This window comes from Hippocampus guttulatus, chromosome 10, assembly GCF_054856545.1.
Source record: "Hippocampus guttulatus isolate MCC_2025c chromosome 10, RoL_Hgut_1.0, whole genome shotgun sequence".
Taxonomy (NCBI): Eukaryota; Metazoa; Chordata; class Actinopteri; order Syngnathiformes; family Syngnathidae; genus Hippocampus; species Hippocampus guttulatus.
This window is the reverse complement of record NC_141270.1, coordinates 6,681,873-6,698,762: the sequence shown is the minus strand read 5'-3', so window position 1 is coordinate 6,698,762 and position 16,890 is coordinate 6,681,873. Positions and strand designations below refer to the sequence as shown.

The window sequence follows — 16,890 nt, the reverse complement described above, 5'->3', positions numbered from 1 at the left end:
GCTTCGGTGCATCGCGGATTTTTTTCAAACAATCATAAAAATTAAAAAAAAAATTGTCTTAAAACCCAAGTACGGAACATACTGAACCGTAGTTTTAGTTACACTCCAAATAAACATGCGTAGATAAAATAAAAGCGTCATTCCTCTTCTCTCAAGATCGCGGACAACATACGATCGTGTCCAAGACACTTTGATCAGAGACCCCATTAAGGAATGTCGAGACAAATTATAGTTGTCCGTTTATAATCTGGAATCCGTCAATTTTGGATGAGGTGCCATTCGTCTCACGGCTCTTTAAGAAGTTGAGCAAGTGCAGTTGTCAGTCTTGCTTTACTCTTGTGGCTTTCTCGACTCCATGTGTCGTAAGCAAATCGTTGATATTGAGTAAAATTTACAATGCTCATGAAAAGGGGCTTTTATGCTCAGTCTCGGGGGCACTTGACTTGATCAATTGCCTGGATGGATAAATCACATCGGGGGACACGAACGTGTGATGGATGACTCGGCACTTTGTCTTCTTTGCAAGATGGAGAGCGCGTACGCCTCCAACACATTTGTCTAAATAAGCGTGATGGGTGTTAAAAGCTTGTGCGCGACTGCGCCCGACCTCCCTCTTGCCTTTCGTACGGCAGACCGAATCGACACTTTCAGCAAGAAGGGCAGTTTCACTTCACGATTGAGCATTACGCGACTACTCTCTCGGGTTTTGTACAGTGATACATGCTTGCATGTTACATTTTAGCTCCTGTCCTTAAATTGGTCAGGGGATTTTTTTTAACCGGATCGACAATTTTTTTTTTTTCCCGCATCGTGGAAAGTTAACATATCTAGGCTGGATTGCCCTCATGCACTTTACTTTGGAGTCAGCCAGCACCAGGAGCAAAACTCTTTTTTACTCCTTGGCATTCAAAATATCACATGACGCGGGAGGCCTAATTTTAGTGCCTGATTTGTAGTTTTCAACTTTGTTACGTTAAAAAAAAAAAAAGTCTTACTGTATGTTCAATAAGCATATGTTTTATTCAGATATTTTTTTGAATTTTGCCTGAGCTGAGGTTGTTTTAAAAATAGTCTATAAATAAAACTTTTTCACGTCATCAATTTGCTCCCAAATGACGTTGCTTAGCAGCCACCTGTTTGAAATGAAACAAAGTTTCCTCACATTTATCCAGTCAGACAAATATCACCAAACCAATCAAAAAAAAAAAAAAAAATCACCAAAAAGTGAATGCGCAGGTTAAGTATGTGCCTTCTGTCATCAATTGGAAGCATATCCAATTGTTCTGACTGTGTCGATAGTATATGTCGCTGGCCATAGACAAACGCATGAACCGTTTCGGGGACAGCGGTGAGTGACGACAGTGGACAGCTTATCACGTTTTCAGGTTACAGGGTGCATGAAAGGGTTACTTGTGGTGAAAAGAATTTTCAGACGAATTTTTGAAATCAGACGTGGCAGCAGGAGGTTGTCAGAGTACACTTTGCTCCAAATGCTTTGTTCTTTAGTTTTTTTTTTTTTTTTTTGTGCGTGTGTTAGATGCACCGCCAAATTTTGTCTTACCTCCACAGCAGCCCCGCCCCCACCCCCATCTCCTCCACACACACACACACACACACACACACCTTTGCACGCCACTGATTTAGACTTTTTTCTGCTTTTTTTCCTGTTGGGGGGGGGCATTTTTTTCCCTCCCCTAAAGGGCATTTTTTCAGAAAATGCAACAACAATCATCTATTGCAGTGGTATCAAAAATACGGCCCGCGGGCCGGAGCCGGCCCGCTAGGAGGTTTGATCACGCCCACAGGATAATTTAAAAGCGAAAAAAAAGGAATAAAAGGCACGGAATTAATATTTTTAAGAAGGTGCAATTCATGGAGTATCCGCTAGATCTGTTTATTAAATTTCAACATTTTCCTAATGTTCTTGTGCTTATTTAGACCAAAACAAAGGACATACATTATTTTGGTTATTTACAGCAGAGTATGGTATAATTTTAATGGTCCGGCCCACTTTACATTTACCGAGGCCCACAATGTGAAATGAGTTTGACACCCCTGATCTATTGTCTTCATATAAGGACACCAAATGACATGTTGACCCACCATTGTTGCCGCAACACTGATTGACATCTTTATCAACACAGACTATGCCAGAAATCAAAATGGGATGAGTAATGCATCAAGGAGGAAACGTATGACACTCAAACTGTGATCGGAATATGAGTCACGGAATTCAGCTTTGATAGATGAAGTGATTGGACAGTGTGATTTTTGTAATTGGGTAAATTTGGTTTCGACGCTTACTGAAAGAGTTGGAGATGTATTGGGAATGCTACGTGTTGGAACAGGACAATCAGTTTAATCACTTTCAATCCTTGACAATATGGTTTTCGCCAAAAAAACCCCACCCGCACGCTCTCACTGTCTGCTTGCGAACGGCATCACACCAAAAGCCGATAAATGTCGGAAATAAACACCTCCCCAAAATAGACGTCTTCCTTTTCCCCAACCAAAAACTCTAATCACCATAGTTCATTTGTTCAAATCCGGACAGGAAAGAGTGAACTGCGGAGAGACTTTGAACTCTGCTTGCTAACCAAATTAGCAGCTCCTACCGAGGCATGTAAACCGTCTCTCAGACGAATTCAAAGTTTGGAGACTTTCCACATGTTGTAATGTGCAATTAGCGTTAAAATAGACCCGCTTTATGGTGCTCCGTGTTACATAAACTGATTACAACTTGGAAAAAAGCTCCAGATATGAGGTGAAATTTCAAGATGCCTTTGTGTGCGAACTTAATTTGACCCTGAACCTTTTGGATCGCGCATGTCCAGCTGTTCAATGTTTCAGGGCTTTGAAAGGCAACAGCTGTTTGAGCTACAAATACATTGCAGTCTTTTTTGGAAGTGCCCCGCGACACTCGAAGTACTGTTGACGATCGCTCGGCGTTGTCCTGGTGTCATGATGGAAAAAAACCCAAAACAAACAATCCTAAAAAAAACAAACAAAAAACCTCTTTCGGGGACAGCGGTTGTTACTACAGTGTACAGCTTATCATGTTACAGGATGCATGAAAGGGTTAAATAGCAATCGGAATTGAAGCCGAACATCTCTGGTGGTTATCGGACAAGGAGCTGGAAGGCAAAATTTACAAGAGGTGTTTGGTCCATGAATGCACCAATAAATCCCCTGGGTGAATTTGAATACTTCAAAGTTTATCGTGCATTATTTTCCCCACATGGTGAGGAATTGTCCATTTGTGTGTCTTTGAAGCATCTCCTTCATGTTCTTTCTTTTTTTTTTTGTCTTTTGTGTTGCAGCCCTGCATTGCTGAGTCAGCCTCATGACTTCATCAACATCACGGGACGGTGCGAGGGCGTGACGGCAGGCCGAGGAAGAGCTGTGCAGCTGCCGCTTTGCTTCTTTTCTGGCACGACCTTGCCCTCCAACCCCGCCGCCCACGCCAGGAGTTCATTTCTCCTCTCATGTAAGGAAGTGGCTGTAAATGTCTTGAAAACACCTGCAGGAGGTTGGATTTTCGTGGTTGTGGTTGTCCAGGTGTCAGGGTTTCATTTGCGAGCTTTTCTGGCGTTGGTGGCGCAATGACCTGCGCGCTGAGGCCACGGCGGGTGGTGCAATGATTGGCGTGGGGGACCAGCACAAGTGAATGTTGGATGCGCTTTTTCAAAATAACGAATGAGAGCCAGCCAAAAAGTGAACATCTGCCCATTCAAGTGCACTCCATGCGGTCTTTTCAAAGGCCTTTGATTTTCACATGAAGGAAAAAAAAACCACACACACAAACTGCTGTTTTATGTGGTTCATGTGGGGAGGGGGTGGTCTTGAAGGAAAAAAAAAACATTTTATATATACTGTGTATATATATGTATATATATATATATGTTTTTTTAGAGGCTGGGATTGTAATGAATACTATTGCAGGAAAATTCCATTACATGTGAAAGCATTCTGATTGTCCCACCCCCATATTTAATTATGACAGAGCACAGCTGTTACAGTACCAGGACGGTCGGCATGTCATTTAAAAAAAAAAAACAAAAACAAAAAAACCCGCGTGCGCGCGTGTGTGTTGTGCGCATGTGTGTGAAAGGTGCCGAGTTATATTTGTCCGACTATAAAGCTCTGCGTGCTTCTCATTTCCAGCCATTTAGCAGAAGTGAGCGAGTGAGTGAGTCGCTGTGTCGGAAATGATGACTGTTCAAATCTCAAGCTCATTGTGTATCATGTAATGTATCATTTTTCAGTCGAAAAACAAAAGGAGGAAAACTCATAACTTGGTCAGATGGCCGACATGTGTAATAAATAGTCCAGCAGGCAAAGGTCAAGTTGAAGTACTTTTATGAGGAAATTACTGGCTTGACACAGTCATGTTGACATAGTAAGGAGAAGGACAGAAAAAGTGTATCCTGAAATCATGGCTGGCACTTGGCTTGGTCCTCAAAAGTTGATTACATTCATTTTTTCCCCTTCCAAAATTCGACACCTGCTATCCCATGATGAATGTGTTTTTTTTGTAATTAATTTTTGATTCAAACAAAAGCTGTAAATACCTTTACACGGGTGATTTCTTAGTTCTTAGCAACTAAAAATTGAGCTCAGGTGCAGCCTTGTTTGTTTATTTTTTTTTTCCCGTGACACGCCTCGTCTCAAAGTTGACAGTGCACAAAGCAACCATGAAACTGCCCCAAAATAGGTGTGGCGTCAGATTCCAAAAGATTTGTGGCTGGAATTGCGGTAAAAGGTGTAACAACCAATTATTGAGCGAACGCCGTGAATACCTGCTGCATATACAGTTTTTGTTTTGATGTATTTTAAAGCAAAAAAAAAAAAAAAAAAAAGAATAATAATGGTGTCATGATGGGTTGTTGTGTAACAATATGAGGAAAAATAACACTGTCCTGGATTATGCAGACAACATCAAACAAAACATTGTAGAGTGAAAAGAAGAGGCCTTTAAATTTGGTGCAGGGATTGATTTTCAAAGGAAATTTCCCTCCGGGAATTTCAATCGTTCTGCTGGTCTGCTTGTTTTGTCCTCAATGAACCAGGAAGCAATGTTCTAACTTAACAAACGTTTAAGTGGCCATTTTGCTCTAAACAATCCCGAATGTAATCAAATACTTCCAAAAAGTCAACTAAGTACTACAACTAATCTCCCGAACTACTTTCTCGAACACGGGTCAACAACTCCGGTCCTCGAGGGCCCCAATCCTGCATGATTTCGATGTCTCCCTCCTTCAATGCACCTGATTCAAATGATCAGCTCATCATTAAGCTCTGCAGAAGCCTGGTAACAATCCCGATCATTTGAATCAGCTACGTTGGAGGAGCGAGACATTTAAAATACGCAGGACAGGGCCTCCCTGAGGGCCGCAGTTGCTGACTCCTGCCCAACAAGGTACCTAAATACGCTTAAATGTACGCTAATGCTCCCTAAAGGTTACCTTGATACTCATAAATCTTCCTAAAATTTACTTAATTACTTTTAATATGAAGAACTACTCCCTAAGAGTTACCGAAATACTGATATTGTTGATTTAATTCTTTGATTTCTTCACGTACCTCTAGAGGGAGCCGGCGTGCCACCACTTGTACTTGTACCACACTTTGAACTGGCTCTGACTGACGTCTCTCAAAGACCAATGGAAATGGCCAAAATGAGAACCCCCCCCCCAAAAAAACCCCAAAATGGCTGCTCCAAAACAAAATGGCTGACTTAGGTCTTTTCAGGCTTAGCTTCTTGAGACTTTTTTTTTTTTAAATTTGCGTGTCTACTGACGATTGACAGGAATGTTTACTAAATTTCATACTCTGTAAATATTTGTGGCTGAATTTTGTGAATTTTTAAAAAATCATTTTCAGTCAGAGATATTTATTTACATCCGGTCACCTTGCCTGTTGCTTTAAAAACTAAACTCTGTATGCCACTTAATTTAGTGGGAGAAAAAAAAAGTGAATCGGGGGGGAAAAAAACATATTGTTCATTCCTGGTGGTGGTTGTTTTGTTCAGATGATAAGTGTGGTGTCTTATCTAACACTTGCCATTAAATGAAACTGTTATGTTGAGTTGGTTGAATCATTAACCACGCTGCCCTTCTTGCTCTTTGCGCTACTCCAGATTTCCGTTGACCACGTAACCTCAAAACATGTGTGCCTTCCTTTGGCAAACAGAAAACTCCAGTTAAAAAAAAAAAAAAGTGAAATTGCATATATGAAAACCTGATAGAATACAAAATGCACAAGGTTTTTTTTTTTGTTTTTTGACGAGTATGGGAAGGCGTGAAAGTAATGTAGGTAGAAAGTAGTAGGTCAAGTTAGTGTAACACAAAGGTCTGACTCACTGCCCAGATGATGATGATGATGAGGATAAGAAAGAAAAGCGCCTCACGTGTGTCTGCCACCTGCTTGCGCTGTCCTGAAAATTGTCTTTCTGTTTTAGTTTCAGTTCCAATGTATCATCGCGCTAAATTCTGTGTTGAGGGCTAATTGGGCAGTCACAGGCCTCAAACTAAATAAATGGACTCTTTTGAGAGCTTTCTTACTCTCATCAGTTCCAAATTCAATACTGCAGACCAATTTTGACCAGCAGCACGTTTGGCCTATCTATCGTGAGTAGATTAACCAAAAATGTCTCACGATGCCACGGTGGAAATTACATGGGAAGTCAGTTTTTATTTATTTATTTATTTTTGGGTGTGAAGCAGCCATTTTAGTTTTGGGGGTGAGGTGTGGACATACTTCTCCTATTGCCAAACTGACCTGGAAAGTACATTTACTTAGCGGCATGGAATTTTGGTAGACATGCCTGTCATGAGTAGTCGCAGACAAACAAGTCTCAAGGAGGAATGTCGTAAAGTCAACAGGAAGTCTGCCGTTTTCCTTTGAAGCAGCCTCATGAGGGTCAATTTGGCAATTTTCAAGGAGCCCTTCAAAGAAAAACTTGACCCTTGCAGCTCCTGAACCTGGTTTGACTTTGCAAAGTGAAATTTACTCGCTGTGATCATGAGCCGACCCACAATAAATTTTTTTTTAAAAAAGCCTCGAAAGCTGCAGCAAGTCTGCCATTTTGGTTCGAAACTCGCCATTTCCGGGTCAGTTTTGGGGTCCCAAGGTCATACTCAAAACTTTTCTTTCTCCTCAGTTTCCATTGACAGAAACTAAACGCAAAAAACGTTAAATCAAAATAGTCATGAGTAAACCCACAAAAATGTCCCAAGGAGCCATGCGCAAAAGCACACAGGTTCACTGCAATCGTGACCATTAGCATTTGATAAGAAGCACTTTCCAGGCTGCAAGAGCGCACACACAAACCATTTAGATAAACACAAATGCCTTTTTTTTTTTTTTAAAAGACAGTGTGGTTTCGCAACATTGCATACTCGATAATACTCGGCACCCTCCTTTTATTTGTTGTACGCGCCTTTTTGCACTGTGCACCACTGGCTTACTGACTGTCTGACTGAGTGACTGAGAATACGTCCGGGCATGTCTCAAAAGCAAAAGCACACCCTCGGTTGGACACACACACACACACACACACAAAGGAAACGCTGTCCAATGTGCTTTCAAGCCTTGTTCAAACAATAGAGAAAATGTTTCAACAGTTAACAAGGGTTGCGCTACCGAATTATAGTGATGTTGATAATGATGATGATGGTGAGAATAATATTACTACTGCTACTACTACTACTGCTATTACAACTACTACTAATAATAGTATAATGTTAAACCAAGATCTAAAAGGCAAAAAAGTCCGGTGTGGACTGCTTTTATGTGTTGTTGTTTTTCTGGACTACACGGAGGCAAGGCAAGTGAATTTGTAGCGTACCATTCAATTCAATGTGCTTTAAAAACACGTCAAATTACAAAGACGGCAATGTTGGATGTTAATACTGACGAGAACGCCAACGTGATATTTGGGCCGTTGAGAGTTTTTTAGTTTCCTTCTCTGAGGTTTGAGTGTTACAAGTATTTCCTTGACTGTGAAGTCCCCTTTCACCTTTGCCTTTTGGCGCCTCTTGGACATTTTCAATCATCTGTGAGTCAAATAAAAACAAGTGAGAAATGATAACTTGGCCTTGTTCCTGTTGGAGATGACGACGAGAGAACCAGCCAGTTTTTTTTCTCTCTGATTTGTTGTGTAATGTCTTTGATGCGATGGAGGCAGATTATTATGACCTTTGTACTTCATTCCTTGCAAGAAACACTTATACAGGACAAATCTATGGTATGCAGCAGACAAGATGTTGTGACAAACGAGGCAGTTGCTGGCATAATTACACCAAATGGGAGCCGCCTCGTCATGACAGACTTGCAATTGTTGACAGTTACTTGCAACATTGAAACTGCTTTCACTTAGGCAAATACAAACCCAATTTCAATGAAGCTGGAATTGTGTTTCAACATGGAAAAAAAAAAAAGCACAATGCATTTATTTAAATCATGTTCAAGCCGTATTGAATTGAGTACACGACAAAGACAGCATATTTAATGTTCAAACTGATAAACTTTGTTTTTAGCAAATGATCATTCACTTCGAATTTTAGGGCGGCAAAACAAATGCTCATTAAAAAAAGTGTTCCCTGCAAATATTTGTGTTCCCTTGCAAAAATTGTGAGATAACACAATCTTTGCGAGGGAAGGGGAAGATTGTGAGGAAACCCAAAATCGTGTCTTTTTTTTCTTCCAAGTCATTTAAGGGCTCCATATTTTGACAAACGGCAGTCCCCCAATGACCCGTTTTAAATTCACTCCAAAATAAAATGAAATAGCTTTACCCGGAAGATTACCCGCAAGTACATATACAGTGAAACTCCTCTACAACGAAATCATGTTTGCAGCAAGACATTTTTTCACACTAGGTTTTTTTTGCCCATGTAGGTTTCGTTGTAGAGGAGTTTCACTGTATGCAAACAGGGCAGTTTCGATAAAATGTTAAGTTGGGCAACTCAACAAAATAGTTAAAATTTTGCTAAAGTGACAATTGACTTTCCCACATTTTCAACAAATAAGAGTTGGCAGTTCTAATTGTTCCTTGTATTGTTCCCCAACTTTAAGAAATGAGTAAAAACATGCTATTATTGTCGCCATAAATAATATCAATAATTTGAACTTAGATTCCTGTTTTGGACAAAAAAAATGGCTGTTTTTGTTACTGTTTTGTTTTTACAGTGTAAACAGGAATTTTGACTGAAACTGTTTAAACCAGGGGTGCCCATTATGTCGATCGTGATCGGCCTCTATCTGCATTACGTAGATCGCGGACTGGCCCTAAGTCGATCGCGAGGGATGTCGAGGAAAAAAAACAAACATTTGTGACTCTGTGCATGTTAGTGATATATTTTTTGTGTTAATGCACACAGCACCCTAATCATTCTATCAGTCTCACTTTCACAAAAAGTATTTAAAAAATAAAATAAAGCGGATCATCTTGAACCTACAGTGACGTGTGATGCGTCACCGCAAGATGTTAGCGCTCAGCAGTTGCAGCTTGTGATCAGAGTTGTTGCGCTAATCTTTTATCGTTATCATTATTCCCATTCAGAGTTTGTATTGTACAATTCACAGAGGGGACGGACAAAGAATGGCAATCTGGAGGGCCCAGAGAAGCATTTTAAAACGGTACGCGTGAGCTACGATCGTGAACAGGCTGCCTAAGTGCGTCGCATGCCTCAGCGTCAGGCTGTTGCTCGTCATGGCATGTGTGCGCGCGTGTGCGGTAACGAGTCTGTCTCGGGAAGTTGGTTGATCGAAAAGTAGATCTACGGTCAAAAAAGTTTGGGCACCACTGTCTTAAACTATCAAAATTTCTTGGAAAAACAAAAGCTATGACAAGAATATAAGCTTAGTACTTTTCTACTTTTTTTTAATCCAAGAAAAAAAGTCAAGAAATTTTCCCCAGAATTGATTTTATTTTTTTTAAATCTTGAAAAAGAAGGAGGGAAAATTCTTCCAAAGGTGTTTTCTAGAAAATCCCTTTTTAAAAAGAAAAATAGTTTTTAATTTGATAGGGATGGCATCAAATCAACCAGTACTTTCATCTCATTTGTTTTTCAATGAGTACAAGAGATCATTGGCGGTGCATCAAAGTGAAACATCTGCTGTTTGAAATCTTCTTTTGGTGTGTACAGGAGAAGAAAAAAAAAAATACCAAATCTTCCAGCGGGAATGTGTCATGCCGGGCCACACCCGCTCGGCTGGCGACATGGCTTCTGGTGGGAAGACGCGAGCAGGCGCGAAAGAAAACCAAAATGAAAAACGTGCCCAGGGGAGGGCTGGGGGGTGGTGGTGGTGGGGGGTGGGGGGGTGGGGGGGGGGTGCCAGGAGCAGAAAAGCAAATGAACCTCAGCGACCGCTAAAGCCTCACACATGGCTCGAACGTTTCACCGCATTCACGAAACATTTCCAGTAAGACACACAATTGAGGTTGGGAGGCTCATTTTGACAGCTTGTAAAAACAACCTCGTGGGAAATCTGTAATGGAAATAACTCACCTTTTTTTTCTTCCTTTAGCACGTTTTCACTCTCTATCAGTATAACAGAAGCCGAAGTCAAATACTGTAGTGAAATTTTCACCGCATGAATAAAATAATGGACGTAAACTGAAAATGTTGACAAATGCACTGCGCTGATGTGTGATGTCACTTGCTTGCGTGGAAAGTACCTGAATCTCTGTGATGAGTACGCCGCTGGAGATTATACTTGTATATATATCTTTAGCACCAAATATGGATTTTGTTCAGCCATGGGTGAAATGATTTCTTCTCGCTCACAGCTATGACTCAATGGCTTTTCGGGAGCTTCATGACACAAGAGCCACTTCCTTATAAATGTGCTTTGAACCAATCTTTTATGAAAGTACAGTGGCACCTCTACTGACAAAATTAACTGGTTCTGGAGGAAATTTCTTAACTAGAAAATTTTGTAACGAGAGACACGTTTTCCATGTAAATGCCTTAAACCGTTCCAAGCCCCCCCAAAATTCAAACATAATTTTCTGAAGCGTAAAATGTATCAAAATATGTAACAAATACATGCCACAACTAGATTATTGCACAATCAATGATAGTTATGCATAATGTAAAAAAAAAATAAACAAAGAATAAAGGAAAAAATAAAAATAATGGTCATTTAACTTTTAACTGCGTCCTCGTCGTTCTTTGCCCTTTTTAGTCCATGTTCTCTATCAGAAGTGTTTTTTGCCGGGCGTTTTGGAAAGAATTGATCCATGGACGTTTGCTTTTGTGGGCTTTTAACAATCCTTCGAAAATGTTCAAGGCAGACATCAGCATCATGAGCGATTGCTTGACTGGTGAACACTTTTTCTGGGTGATTCATCGGAACGCCTCATGGCCCGAGGGGTGAATGACGAGGACCCTGCAGGAATACATATCGATCTATTTATCCATCTACATACGTTGACGCATACGGTAGAGGCCCCTCTTAGCCAATGGGATGCCAGGAGGATGCTCGGTAATAGCCAATGGCAGAGCAGCTACAAGTATGTTGCGTTCAGGAAACACGGAGCTGCGAGTCACTTGATGACATTTTTGCTGTCTCACATGCACTTTTTTTTTTCTACATTTGTCAGTGAGCCTGTTTGAGCATTTAGCAGATCATTTTGCTGAATCGTCTTTTCTTGGTCGTCACAACTGCAGATTGGTTGAGCAAGAGGAAGGCTGACAAGTGAACTCGAGGCTGGAGGACAGGCCCCGCCCACTACACCCTCATACGGTATGTGATTCATGGGCAGTTCTGCTGGGGAGGGGGAGGGGGGGGGGTAATGACATTTGTTCATTGTTTGAAATAAATTTTATCACTGGCATTTTTTTTTGCCACGTTTTTCAATCAAATCATTCCAACTTCAAAAGAATCACCAAATTTCAAAATCTTGAGAATGACTTTCCATGTTCCACTATTCCCCGAATTATCCACTCACAAAACCCCATCAAGTAAATGGGAAAAAAAAATATATATATATATACTTATAATTTCGCACTTCTCATCCACAACCAGACTTGCAAATTGTAATCTGAAATGGTTTTATGCATATGTAAATGGATTTTTGACACTGATTATTTAAAAAAAAAACAGCTTTACTTCTTTGAGATATTTTATTTATGTATTTATTTTTTGGGTGTAAAGCTTGCGCAATATGGACTTCACCATACACTCTAAATGATACCCATGTCGTTCTGAAAACCTGCTCCAAAAAATAATCTAGAATTTTACTTGCATCTCTGATTGGGAAAAAAAAAAAGAAATCATAATAGTAAATAAATAAATAGACAAAAGAATTGAATTGTTGGGCAGTGTGATTTGATGCTTCGGCAGAAAAGAAAGCCACGAAGCTTTGGACTTACGGTAGGATGAACCACAACTTCCTTACTGTAATTTTAAAGATGGTTTTCATTTCTGGGAACTTAATGGGACTTTTTTTTTTTTTGTTTTGGGGTGGTGAGGGGGTTTCATTATGTTGCTCTGTGTATCTTTTTTGTCTGTTGTAATGTCACTGTATATCATATAACGGCAATGACATCATAAAAATATCAATCAAAGCTGATCAACAGACGCATGTGATTTTGTCCCAGCCAATCAGCAAGAAAAGGAAAAGACTTTTTTTTTCGTTCAGTTGGTTGGCTTTATCTTTTGCATCTACCGATTTATATATTTTTACATTTATTAATATAGTGTCTCAATAATTTCAGTGCTTAAGAAATCCAGTCCATGTTGTTTTCATGAAACATGAAAAGTTGATGCGACAAAGCCGCAGATTTGTTTGCATCATTGTCAGAATCGGACTTCTGATGACTGCCTTAGGTTCAGGCCTGCTTTTTTTTTTTTGAATTTTGTGCAGCTGTCATTGTGAATGCTTCAAAGACTGCAAGTCAAAGCGGTTTTGTTCGTTAACGGCTCGATTTGAAGTGGATAAATATACTGCCTTTCGTGTTCATCCAAAAATGTGCCTTTAGAAAATGATTGAGACCCACCACAATGCCAAAAGAGTTCAAAATGAAAGGCCTATCATAATGGTGTCTTGTTATTTTCAATACAGTGATTAAAAAAAATGTGAAGGACAACTAGTCGTTCCTGGTAGCTCACTAATGAGTGGACGACAAAATTGTGGTCCAATCCATTTTGTTGCATGCACGCTAAGACTTGCGGTACAAAATTTTCAATTATACAACCAGGCGTGTGCAGTTTCATCGATGATTATCGTGACCTCCAAGTTCCTTTAAGTCATGGTTACTCATTTGCATTATTCATAATTAAATTCAATCATCCAATTAATTTGTGATGTAATAATGGTTTTCATCATTTTTTCTTGAATGAATATTCCATTGTCGGCGTCAGTCAATCATGAACATTGAACCTCGCACATGGGGTTGTGCAATGAAGTGGCCAAAGTCGGTATGTGAGTTTCGATGACAATTTTTGTTAATTTATTTTATTTTTAATTTTTATTTTATTTGCAAGCTGGCTGTTTTGTTGTGCAGCTTATCAACAATTGAATTCACACATCTGAACTAAAATGCAATTAAAAGGAACACAGTCAACTGAAATAACCTCAAATACAATCAGGCCAAATTCACATCAAGTAAGAAAGAAAATTCTGAAAATTTTTTTAAAAAGCCAGTAAAAAAAAAAGAGTAAATACAAAAAGATGAGACCAAATTAAAAATGAATAAGAAATCAAAGTCAGCAAAGTAGGCGAATAGACTCCAGCTCAGCCAGCAACCAAATGAGGTCAGGCGCTCTATAAAATTCATTGTAGGATTAACTCATCAATCTTCTTTTGTCGGTAAAGTTGTCAAATATCGTCGTAAAATGCATTCTGTATAGGCTTTAGGTCAGAGTCTAAGTCAGGGGTGTCAAACTCATTTTTTGTCGCACAACACATTACCGTTTCTTTTGCAGGGCCGTGATGACTGAAACTATATAAAGTCCAGAATGTTTTATTCAACTATTGTTCAAGTCACTGTAATGACAGGTTTGGTAACAAGAAAATGCTTACAATATGTCACCGATTTATTACATATGAAAATGTTAAATGTTGGTACAGATTTTAGCATGGAAGTTGTGATCTTTGATTTGCTTTCACGGGCCACTTAAAATGATGTGCCGTGCCACATCTGGCCCCTGGGCCTTGAGTTTGACACCAAGTCTAAAACCTTCCACTTTACGCTACGTAGTTGGTTTGGCATTGTCTTTTGAGTTATTCCCCGGGGCCGGGGGTCCTCCTTTTATGAGTTTCCGTTGCTACTGCGACAACGTAGCCCCGGTGGACTCGTGGTTAGAGCTCCTGCGTTGTTCAGAAGTTCTGGGTTTGAATCCCTGGCTTTCCACGTGGCATATACGGCAGGATATTGGCGACAGCTCGGATTTTCAGTGAGGTCTGTAGCTGTTTTGTTTTGCGATTCTAACTGCATAACAACAACCCGAAGAAGACAAAGCCACATGATGCGATGCATCAAAGATCGTCAAAAGGCGTGCAAATAACTCAACGAAAAGATGCCTCGCAGGTGTTTCGACTCTTCGCTTTGATCAGGTGAGCAGAAACTGGGCGCGTGGCTGCGGGCGAGCGCAGCCCCCGACGAGGTGTGTGCGTGTGTTTACGCAGACCTTTTTTTTTTTTTCCCTATTTGGTTGTGAAACCTGCGCCGCGGCTTGTGCAACTCACCCTGAAAGATGTGTGACAGCGATTGGATGTTGTTGTTTGTAGATTAGCTTGGATGTTGTCTTGTTACTGTACAGTTGTGAAAGCGCAATGTAGATAAAGATTGATTGTGTTGTATACTGGATGCTATGTAATAGAAGGAGATTATTTACCTTTGTGAATTAGCACCGCTGTTAAACCGCTATCTGTAAAAATTCAGTAAAAAGCAGGCAATGCCCTTAAATTTTTTTACATGGGCTTAGTTGTTGAGTTTCAGAGTACAGTAATAGTAAAGTAATAGTAATTGTTATTATTAATATAACGTGCTAGTTAAAAAAAAACATTTTCTGGGAAAAATAAATAAATAAAATCTCTCCCCCGCCAAAAAGTCTGGATCGAATACAGAATTTTCATTAAGAAATTAAAAAAAAATCTTGATGAAATACGATTTTTCTTTAAAAAAATCAAACAATTCAGACATTTTTTCCCAGATTTTTTTTCCTTAAAAAAAAAAAAACGATTCCAAAAAAAAAACCCCAATCTAAAATGATGAACTATTGCAGTGCTTTCTCATTTCATTACATTTTGGGATAGCTCACTAAAGATATACTTGCTAGTTTAATTTCACACTTGATGGGTGAGCAGGAGACCCCACCCAAAAAAACAAAAAAACAATTCTATGTATACAAGCCAGCAAAAAAAAAAATCACCCTTCCTTAATATGTCCCCTTTAAAACATTACCAGTGTAGTTTGATTTCGTTTGAGTGACTTAACCTCTTGGCTGTTTGCTTTATTTTTCGTGATAGTAAATAGTTTAGCCTTGACCTCAATTCTTTATTTATTCTTTGGCGTGCAAAGGTGCCAGGAGAGAAACAACTCCGAGGCAAAGCTTGCACGTCTGAGCGGCTCAGGCTGATGCAACCCTGAGCCAAAGAGCTGCAAACGCTCCACATCAGCGGACACAACATTAGGGACACCTGCGCCAACCAATCACGGCCCATATAGTTGAAAAAAAAAGGCCTTAGCAGCGGCTCTCCTGTAGTTGAGAGGGAAGAAATGTCATCTGCACATGTAGCACATTTGACAAAGTTGACTTGAACTTGATAATGCTCACTTTTTATGTATTCATTTCACAATGCGGTATGCTCATTTTATGCTAATCAAACTACACTGCAGCGTTTGCAAACTAGTTACTAGCTAAACTAGCTAGCTACAATCTACCCATCCAGTTTCTATAGCTAGAGCCAATCCCAGAAATGCAAGCCCTCCCATTGACAACGTAGAATCTTCAATGAAGCTCAGTCGCAAGGTTTTGAATGTAGGGAGGAAAGCCGCACATGCAAACTCCACGCGGAAGGGGCCCGGAGGCATATCTGCGCATAGATTATTCGCAGAGGTATTCCCTTGTGTTCACGGCGGGCTAAAAAAAAAGTGACGCATTCACGAGCCTTTATCATTTGTGTCTGATAAAGGAGTGGACGTGACTGGAAGCCCCGCCGTGCGTGGACATGTGACTCAACAGGCAGCGGGAAGTCAAGCAAGACGACGGGCGGATGTTACGACCGCGGGATCGACCGTCAGACGAAGGGCCACTTGCGTAGGTGCCCGCGTGCGTGTGGCAGATAAGATGACAGAGGACTATCATGTGAACACCTGTTTCCAGTAAGAGCTTTGGGATGACAACCCAACAGCGACACGACAAACGACACCGACCAGATCTTTATACTGATTGTTCTATTTTCACACTCGCGGACAATGAATGATTCCGTGGACTAAGTGCAGGAGATAGATCGTCAACGACATATGTTTTGTTCAGATTAGAGGACATTTTAACCTCTCCTCATCATGCTGGCAATTTTAACCCTGGAGAACCCAAGAACCCTTTTCTTCTTTGGAAAATGATGAATTATACATTAAATGACTGCTATATGTTCACTGAACACCAAAATATTTTTTTTTCCAAATATTTAATGCTTTAATCCTAATTTAGGATAAGGGCCAAATATGACCCTTGGGGATTTAAGGGTAGCATTTGAATGGCAGAATTTATAGGGGCCAAATTAGACCCCATGGATTCCCCAGGGTTAAACCCAAAAGACAAATGTGATTGTTTTTGCACTCTCCCCCGATGCTAATTCTGTCAAATGGAAAATTGAAAATAAATCACTCGCTCTTAAGTTTTTTGGTGAAGACCAACATGCTTTTTCTGAAT

General features: G+C 40.1%; 1 long non-coding RNA gene across 4 annotated transcripts in view; it reads left to right on the top strand.

Moving 5' to 3' along the window:
• Window positions 1-16,890, top strand: part of LOC147199071 (uncharacterized) — a 51,178-nt gene that overhangs the window by 32,686 nt on the left and 1,602 nt on the right. For 2 of the 4 annotated variants that reach the window (XR_015102057.1, XR_015102059.1), the window contains exons 3-5: window positions 3,321-3,487; window positions 11,679-11,754; window positions 16,151-16,340. This is a non-coding gene — a long non-coding RNA (uncharacterized LOC147199071). The remainder of the gene's footprint in view (window positions 1-3,320; window positions 3,488-11,678; window positions 11,755-16,150; window positions 16,341-16,890) is intronic. The other 2 variants (XR_015102058.1, XR_015102060.1) reach the window with 1 other exon arrangement.